Raw genomic sequence first — 9,356 nt, 5'->3', positions numbered from 1 at the left:
TGCCTATTCTTATGGATACCACCAAGGATTATTCCAATCACTGTACCTTTGTAATGTTCATTTAAGAACCCTGGCAACTACAATGGAAACATTCAGGTCGCCATTACAATGTTGCCAATGACTCCCAAATGTAGGTTTGAAAACAAAACAAGGACAACTACCCAAAATCCAAGGATTCCTTCAACAAACACAAGTTTGGATGGACATCATTGACCTCGGTGTCAGTGGAAGCAAATCGAAGACCTTCATATGGGGAATGTCACCAAATCCAAGCCTACAGCTCCAATGGCAAAGTCAACGGCCCTCTCCCAATACTAGAAAACATCGTCCAAAATGCAGGGCTGGCCTTTGAAAAAACAAATGACCCTTCATCCTAAACCATCAGAAAAAAACACCTATCTCCAAATGCACATGCTCGGGAAAATTCTTTCCTTCATATAATTTTGACACGAAGTTGAATTCCTCAGAAATAGTCCTGACTATGGTGGACTAGTGCAATTATCTGGAAGCAGAGAAGTCAAAAGAATCTTTAAAATTTCCGAAACATGTTCAAAACAGATCTGCAAGACTGAATCTAGGTCTAGAACAACAAAACAAATCTCACCACGGCTGAAACCCCCCCCACCCCCACTGCTCTTATGATGTTGCCCTTCTCGCTGCCAAACATTCCTTTTATTCCGAACTCTTACTCATCTCATCCTCGTTGTCTCTTCCCAACTTTGTCTCATATACTGTCTCCTCCTTCTCTTGACCTTACCCTTCTCTCCCCTCTCTCGGCTACTGATCTTGCCTCCTACTTGACCTCTAAAGTGACTCTCTTCCGCTTTGCTATTGTTCCTTCCTCTACTCTAATGCCCTCATTTCCTCTTAATCTACGTTGTCTTCATTTCTTCTACTTTCGATTTCTGACATTGCGCTCCTGCTGTCTAGGGCTCATGCCCCTTCTGCTCCTTCAGACCCCATTCCTTTATCTCTGATATCTAAGGCCTATCCTTCCTTACTGTAGTATCTCACTTCGCTTTTCAGCATCTCCCTTCTTGTCTGAACTTTTCCCACATCATTTAATAACACCACAATTCTTCCTTTTCTAAAATAAAAAAACCTCTCATCGACCCTTCTCTCCCTTCCAACTTCCAGCCTATAGCCCTTCTCCCCTATCTCTCTGTAATGGCAGGGTGGAAAATCCAAGCCCTAAAACAGACCAGGAAGTCCGGGAAAACCCAGACCCAATCAACAGAAGAGTGAAAGTAATTGACAAAGGCCTGTTTTATCTGTCAGTTATATAAAAAGGGACAGCCATTAGTAACAATCCTCAGAGCCCTCACTCCTTCAATGCAAGTAACAAGTTTATAATCACCAAACACGTCATCATTATCCTGGTGTGATGAACTCTGTTACAAAAACCTGAGGGTAAGGGATTGGTTAGGATGGTCTACATATAGAATATATAGGGGTTTGTTCCCTTATTAGCCATGCCATATCTGACAGCTCCACCAGAAACACCTCCAAGTTGATAATATTTACTACATGTCATTTCTCTACCTGTGGATTGGCTAGTGCATTAATCATGAGATATTGTGAATTGAATTCTTGGAATTGCCGGGGCTTCATGCATCTCCTCTCCTCGGAGGGCTCCACTAAATTGCTCGATAAATACAGCTGCTTCTGCTTAAAAGAGACAGGGGCCATAGATCCACTAATTTTAGACGGCTATGTGTTGTATTATTCGGCGGCCAAAAGAGGTGAAAAAGGCAGGCCGTTTGGTGGTTTGATTACAGGAGTGATTAATTCTTTGGGCTCGAGGCAGATTGACTGCAACCTTGAAAGCAATATGATTGCAGTCGAAGTGATCCTAGATAGCAAGGACCCTATGGGATCATTTTTGCTGGTGAGCCTATATAATCCACCTGGCTCAATATTAAGTGAACAATTGCAGGACTCTCTCCAGGATTTATTGGCGAATTGGCTGTCTAGAACTACTGGTGCTGGGATAATTGTTGTTGGAGACTTTAAATGCCACATGACAGGGTGGGAGTGTAAAATGTGGAACTCTAAACTGAAAGAAATAGGAGCGATGATTCACAATAAAAAAGTCCTTAAGGGTGGAGCATGGGAATACTTGTTTGAGTCATGGGACATGGATATGCTCAATGGCAGAACTAACAGTGACTATCCTGGGCAACATACATGGTCAAACGGTAGCTCTTATAGCACGCTGGATTATATATTTGTATGTCCTAGGTTTCAACAACAGGTAGAAGATATGATAGTAATTCCTAACGAATGGAGTGATCATGCGGTGCTGAAATGTGTGATTAATTTTCCTAGAGTACAGTCCTTACCCAGTAATCTAGGTATGGTGAAAACTAATAAAGCAGGTGCCAGGATTTCCTGGTCTGACAAAAACATATTACTTGCCGTTGAAGCTCTGGGGGCCGTTGAAACCAACAAGTTGCCCAATTTTAATATGATGTCCATCAACTCCATAGAAGGCTGGATCTATGCCTTCATAGGTAAACATGCAGCAACATCCATGGGGTCGATGTTGGGTCCTGAGGGGAGAAAATTGCCATTTGACAAAACGATCAGAGACATGAAACGGAATCTCAGAGCAGAGCTACGAAATGCTAAAAAAACGATGGCCCCTGGAGAAAGATATTTTGTAAAAATCAGGGAGATTAAAAATAGGTACAGGTCAGCCATTAAGGCAAAAAAAAGGGTGGACAAGACACTTTCCTGGCAAGGATTAAGACCATATGTGAAGGAAAGACCCATAACATCTGGTCCCTTCCAGGTGAGGCGCGAGGTGTTCAGAAGGGAGCTCTAGCCAATCCCATCGAGGCTAGAGTATGAGTAAAATTCCTGGAAAATCAGAATATAGAGGACAACAAATTAACAGTACTGGGCAGTCCTCCACTAGTGGCCCCGATTCTCATAGCACACAAACTCATTCTGAATAAAATTAAAGAGTTAAAATCCTCACGAGCACCGGGACCCAACGGACTGGCCAATATGGTTATGAAATCGCACCCTAAGTTTTGGGCAAGCCTGTTGGGTATATTATTTGAGAAAGTTTTAAAATCAGGTAAAATACCCTGCTCTTGGCAAACAGCAATAGTAATCCTCATGTTTAAGAAGGGAAATAGACACGACCCTAGCAACTATAGGTTGCTGTCTATGTTAGACGCAACGGGGAAGATATTTGCCTCATTTTTGCTTAACGAGCGACAATCTTGGGCAGAGGGCTCGGGTGTATTGTCTAAATTTCAAAGTGGGTTCAGACGAGGATATTCTACCTCCCATAACATAATGGTGATGGACATCTTACGAACGAGAGCATTAAGAGGGGGGGCTGCTCCATTATATGCCCTTTATATTGATTTCACAGCGGCTTTTGATTCCATACCTAGAAGCTGTCTGTGGAGTAAATTACAACTAATGGGATGCCCAGAAGGTTTAATATATTATCTAAGACTCTTGCACCATAATAATTCAGTCAAACTGAAGTTAGACCAGGAAGGGCATACAACTGATAACGTTTCCCAAAACATGGGAGTAAAACAAGGTTGTGTCACAGTGCCTCTAATCTACAACCTGTATGTCTATGACATCCCCGAAGCAATAACTGCAGCAAGTAACTGCCCTCCCAAAATTGGCAAAGCCACCTGTCCCATATTAGCGTACGCGGACGATTTGGTGATATTTGATTATACCATTAGTGGGATGCGAAGATCGGCGGCTGCACTATGGGAGTATGCTGAGGTGAATGGCCTTAGTATTAATCTAGGGAAAACGAAGGTCATGAGATTCACAAGGTATCCCATGTCCAACTTACAGTGGGTTTGGTGAACATCTCCTACATCCCTCAGTATCGATATTTGGGCATCGATTATGAAATTACTGGTGATTATGCGGCCTGCAAACAATCGCGCAACATCAGGGCAGCACAATTGACTGCCCTATTCCATAGGTTTACTATTAAACAGGGTGGCTTTACATTGTGGGTTACACGCCAACTTTACACACACGTTTTTTCCCTGGCAATAATCTATGGGCTGGAAGCTCTGCTCGAGTCTGACCTAAAGTGGTTACAGGTGATAGAAGGTAGATTATGGAACCATATCCTTGGTCTACCACACTGTATCCCTATGGCCATTATCGGATTAGAACTTGGCTTGACTTCTTTGAAGGAATTAGTACTAAAGAAGCGGGCCTCGTATCTAAGAATGACCAGTACTCTAAAAAAAAATGGATTGTTAACAGCGGTCCATCAGGAAACGATAAGGAGAATTCGATATGCCCAACTATTGAACAAATGGCCAATCTGTTTCATGAAATAGGCTGGCAACCCAGGGAGGGTTGCTTCTCAGATGAAACTAATAGAGCTCTGAGCAAACGTATAGATCTCTGGGACTGGCTAGAGAATTTTGAACATTTAAGTGGCTTGAGAAGCTATCAATTTGTCCAACATAGATTATATGAGTTTAAGAAACCTCAGAGCTACCTAAATATCGGTCCATCAGCCAGACTCAGGCGGTTTATCTTATTGCTCAGATTGGAGCAACTACCCACAATGATGATCACGGGGAGAAAAGACAAGATTGCTGTCGAGTTGCGAACATGTCGCATATGTAAAATCCAAGAGCAACTGGAGACGGCAAAACACCTATTGACTGAATGCCTTGATATGGCCAGTACAATTACTCCCCTTCTTGGCAGCTTTGTGCACGAAATTCAGTATATCAAGGACGACCTGTTTTGGCACCATTGTATGAACTCGAACAGTACGCGTCTGTTGACAGCTCTTTATACCATTTGGCTGAGAGTCGAAGTTAGATTGGGCATAACTCTTTAGGCTAATTTTGAATAGATAACTGTGAATCGAATGCATGTAATATATGTGGATAGATTTTATATGCTAATTTTCTTTCTTTTTAGGCAATGAATTTTCTTCTTTATTTGCGCTCAGAATTGTATTGTATTTGGATTATTTATTAATTTGTATTGTTATTTTAAAGGTTTGTGTAAAGTTTATAATTTAAACTATAACACAATAAATAAATAAATAATGATTGTGAATTGAGACTAGGGATTGGTTGGCATGGACTTCACCAAGCTTGACTATTTGGCAGGTTATCAACACGTAATTAACTGTACTGCTAGGGAGAGAGCCATCGAGCGGCCACTTTCCCAATTAAAACTTAACATCTCTAATCCTCTAGGCCACAAGCCAGGGCCTCTAGCTTTGAACTTACCCTATTCGGGCTCAGTCTATGTGCACTCTGGACTGTGACGCTGGCTGAGGAGGGGCTTCCGACGTGCTGACGGCACGCCGGTGCAGCACACGCTCTTATTTCATAGATTGATAGAGGCCCTCGGATTCCCAATAGGCATAGAGGTCGCAAAGTGCCAGGTCCACACGAGGGAGGAGGAGGATCCAGTCACCAGGGGCAATGCAGAAGCAAAGCGTGCAGCATATTTTGAGGACATCCTAGGTATAGACCCCCATCCCCAAGTGCGTAATTTTGCACAAACTATGGTACCGAAGGAAGGGTCTAATGTATTGGGGAAAGAAACTCATGATTTCACTGCTGCCTTGATGGCTAGTGCGTCTTATTTCTCACCAGCTGCAGGCACGACAGGAGATGCCCAAAAGGAACAAGGAAGATAATATAGAGAACAGTGAAAATAGGCTCAAGCAGCCACAACTCTACCCGGGGCGACTCAGTACGCTTACAGAAGTTTACCCGGACCTGGTACAAGCCCAGGTTCACGGGACACCACACCGTCTACGAGGTAACTGAAAGAGCTGTTAAGCTCCGAGGGAAGAAGGCCTGGAACTTTCTTGGGGATGTGAAGCCCGGTCCAGCAGCTGCCTCTCCCAGCAGTGACGAGTACTGGTCAACACTTTGCAGGGAGAACAAGAAGATCAGCAAGGATTATCCCAGCCCAGCAAGTGCCACCCAATAATTACACGCTCTAGAGCGAGAGAGATAGAGAAAGGACTTCCTACACATCCAGAGTGAGGACACACTGTCCGTTTGTTTTTTCCCCTTTATTTACAATTAGGTATTCATTGTGAAAGTAGCAACTGATTTCTTTAGTTCCCATGATTTCCAAGGAATCAACTCCCACAACCTATCAAGGCCATGTGTCCGTTTTGTTAGTAGTTCTGAACGAGTAAGTAGATCACTTCTCAATTTATTCTTTCATGCTTTCCTGATTCACACCTATGAATTTGCAGTAATTAAGATACTTTGTGACCCTAGAATACGCACTGTGTGGGAGCGATTATTTTCCATCGCACTCGCACAATATTATGCCTGCGGAGCTTGAGCTAATATGCATTAACAACATATGTTGGGGGGAAGGTGGTCTATCCCACCCCTCTCACCACTCCCACATGCACGCATCTCACTTTTGCTGAAGGAGGAGACACTCCCTGTCCCCCCAACTGTAATGTGTTAATCACCTACTAATTACTAACAAGGAAAGAATGTAATTAGGCCTTACTAACGTGCAAAGACTCAAATTTAGGTAACCCGCCAAACGCCATCTTTTTACTAATTTTTGACCATCTTTTGCCAGAAGATCATCTCTAAAAGCTTGTCTCTCCCTCTGCCCTGCGCCTCACTCCACCAGCCTAGGCCCCCACCCCAATGCTCCTGCCAGCTTCACACAAACCCTGTTCTCAAGGAGGTTCAGCCATTAATTGTTGCAACCTTCTGTGCCGTCCCAGAACAGATGCGCTCATTGCACTGTGTGATACCAGAGCAGGCCCCGCCTGAGTGCCCATCCATCTTCACTAACCTGCTCGTGTCCCTTCTGGCCCCCACCCTGCTGAGCTATAATCCACCAGGCCCATGCCCCTCTGCTCTTTGATACAGATACACATCTGACCTCCTGTAGTGGTCAAACGAAGACAACCCCCCACCCCCCCGAGAGCCTTGACCGAAGACACTCATATATTCTTTCTAATCCCAACACTTGTCTATTCGTATCATGAGGCATTAAATAGGGGGGTAGGGGAGTTTAGGCTTATGGGTACCGGGGTGCAGAGGGTACAATGCATGCCTAGAACTTGTCTATGAACTCTGGAAAGAACCCACATTCCTACCAGACTTTACGATTGTAATTTGTCTCATGCTCTCAAATCCTACTTATGTGAGATTAGTCAGGGAAAATGTCATTTTTTCTGGCCTGACCTTCACCTCACAAAGATGAGCCCAGCTGACCCACGTGCTGCAGGAGTGACACCCAAGCTTCAACCAATCCTATGTGGTCAGCACCTATGGATACATACAGCACCAACAACTCAACCTAATTGTATTACAGAATTGTGCATTTCTAACATGATGTCACCAGTGACGATTTTCTCTTTCATAATGTGCTGCCCGTGTAATGTTTGGCAGAGCGCTCTCTGGGCAGCAGAGTTCTCTGCGTGCACAATTTATCTTATATAAACTTTGTTCTACTTGCAATCTATTTCCTGTTCTAATTCCCTACTGGGGGGTGTCCATTATTCTGATTTTTGGCTATTGTGTCGGGGAGTTGGCACCTTCACATAACGCATGTCTAGCAAATTTTAGGCAGTTCATCATTGCATCTGGAACTACACAAGATTCAGAAGAAGAGTAAGTTATGGATGCCATTATTAGTAGTAATGATGATTTGTTTTCATTTTTCACTCTGCATCTTTACCCTAATTTTTTGGCGAATATCATTTGTTGTACAACAATCCGCTGTGACCCCTTCTAACACAAGCCCATTTCCAGCAGGTATAGCTATCCTGACAGGCAAGGCGATAGGCACTGCCAAAGTAGTGAAGAGAGGCAGTAGCAGTGCTGATGTAGATGTAGGAGGGGGTTGATTATTTTTAACTGGTACAGCTGGAGTATCTAATAACAGTGGTACAAGCACATAACTAAGGTAGGAAAACACATCACTGGAGAGAGCTGCTATGTCTGCTCTCTCATCCCCTATGCCATGAATGCCTCCAGAACGTTTGTGCTAACTGAGCTCCCAGCAGCTCGAGCACATGGCCTTATGTACCCATCAACGTGTACAACAAGAGAAAGGATCCAAGGTAAAATGGCAACCTTACAGTGGCTGTCAAAGACAACTTTTCCTTATGAAGACCACTATATAAAAACCGTACATATGATGGACAATTACTGGAAAAACAACCAGACTATAGAATACATAACTGAAGGTCCACAAAAGGGAGCGACAAGAACCATAACATTAAAGGAATTGCCCTGTCCCTAGAGAGGACCAGCCGAAGTAGGAGAACCAGGATGCTGGGAAAGACTGCCAATGCGTGTGTATGGTAAAGTGTACACAGCCAATGGATGGAAAGAAGGGGTGGTGCGGAGCAAAGCACATATGCTCTTAACAGTTTCAGTCCATACAGTATACGAGGAGAATGACAAATGCCTTAAAGAATGGGAAGCTAGTACAAAGCTACTAACATGGGTAGAGAATGAGGCTGGGCCCATGCCCATAGTACCACTCAAAGGAGCAGCATTATGTTTCCAGAAGAATAAAGGTTGGCAAGAACAAAGAGTGCAAGCAGATAATAAAAGCTCCAGTCATGAATATTGGAACAGCAGTATTAATGGATCATTATTGGGCCTGCGGATCCAAGACGTATGAGAAGTTACCACCTAATTGGGGAGGGGTGTGCTCATTGGTGCACATCAACGCGCCAGCATTAGTAGTGCCACAGAAGAACATCAAAATGGACCAGGTTCCTAAAATTGATTTTTACAGAAGGAAGAAGGTCTGTAGAACTAACAAGGGTGAATAGAGGGAACTATAGATCATCAGCAATGGAGGGCTCCCTAGATGAGATACCACCCGAGCGTCGATTGTTCAGCAGGACGGAAATGTTCTTTGCATCTATTTTTCCTGCAGTACAGGCCTACACAAATACAAAATGGCCCCAGATCATGAGGTGGGAGCTGATACAGACAATAAACTCTACCGTCAAGGGCTTCAATGCTATAAAAGAAGAGCTCCAAGCAGGGAGGTTGATGGCTCTCCAGAATAGAAAGGTTCTGGACCACCTGACGGCTACGGAGGGCGGAGTATGCACCAAGATCCGGTCTTATTGCTGTACATTCATTCAAGCAAATGACGAAGACAACAGGACACTCGCTGAAGCAGTTACCAGGCTATCACAAATGCATGCCAAAATAGAAGCAGAAACAAAAGAGAATGGAAAAGTTGAAGGTTGGCAGTCATATCTTCTCATGGATATGGCCAATGGACTAAAAGGTATTACTAGCAGCATTACTACTAGTGTTGCTGACATTCTGCATCATCAGAATATGTATCACACAATGCCGAAAGAA

Source organism: Ambystoma mexicanum, chromosome 2p (assembly GCF_040938575.1).
Source record: "Ambystoma mexicanum isolate Mex_15411 chromosome 2p, UKY_AmexF1_1, whole genome shotgun sequence".
Lineage (NCBI taxonomy): Eukaryota > Metazoa > Chordata > Amphibia > Caudata > Ambystomatidae > Ambystoma > Ambystoma mexicanum.
Note: the sequence above shows the minus strand (reverse complement) of the source record.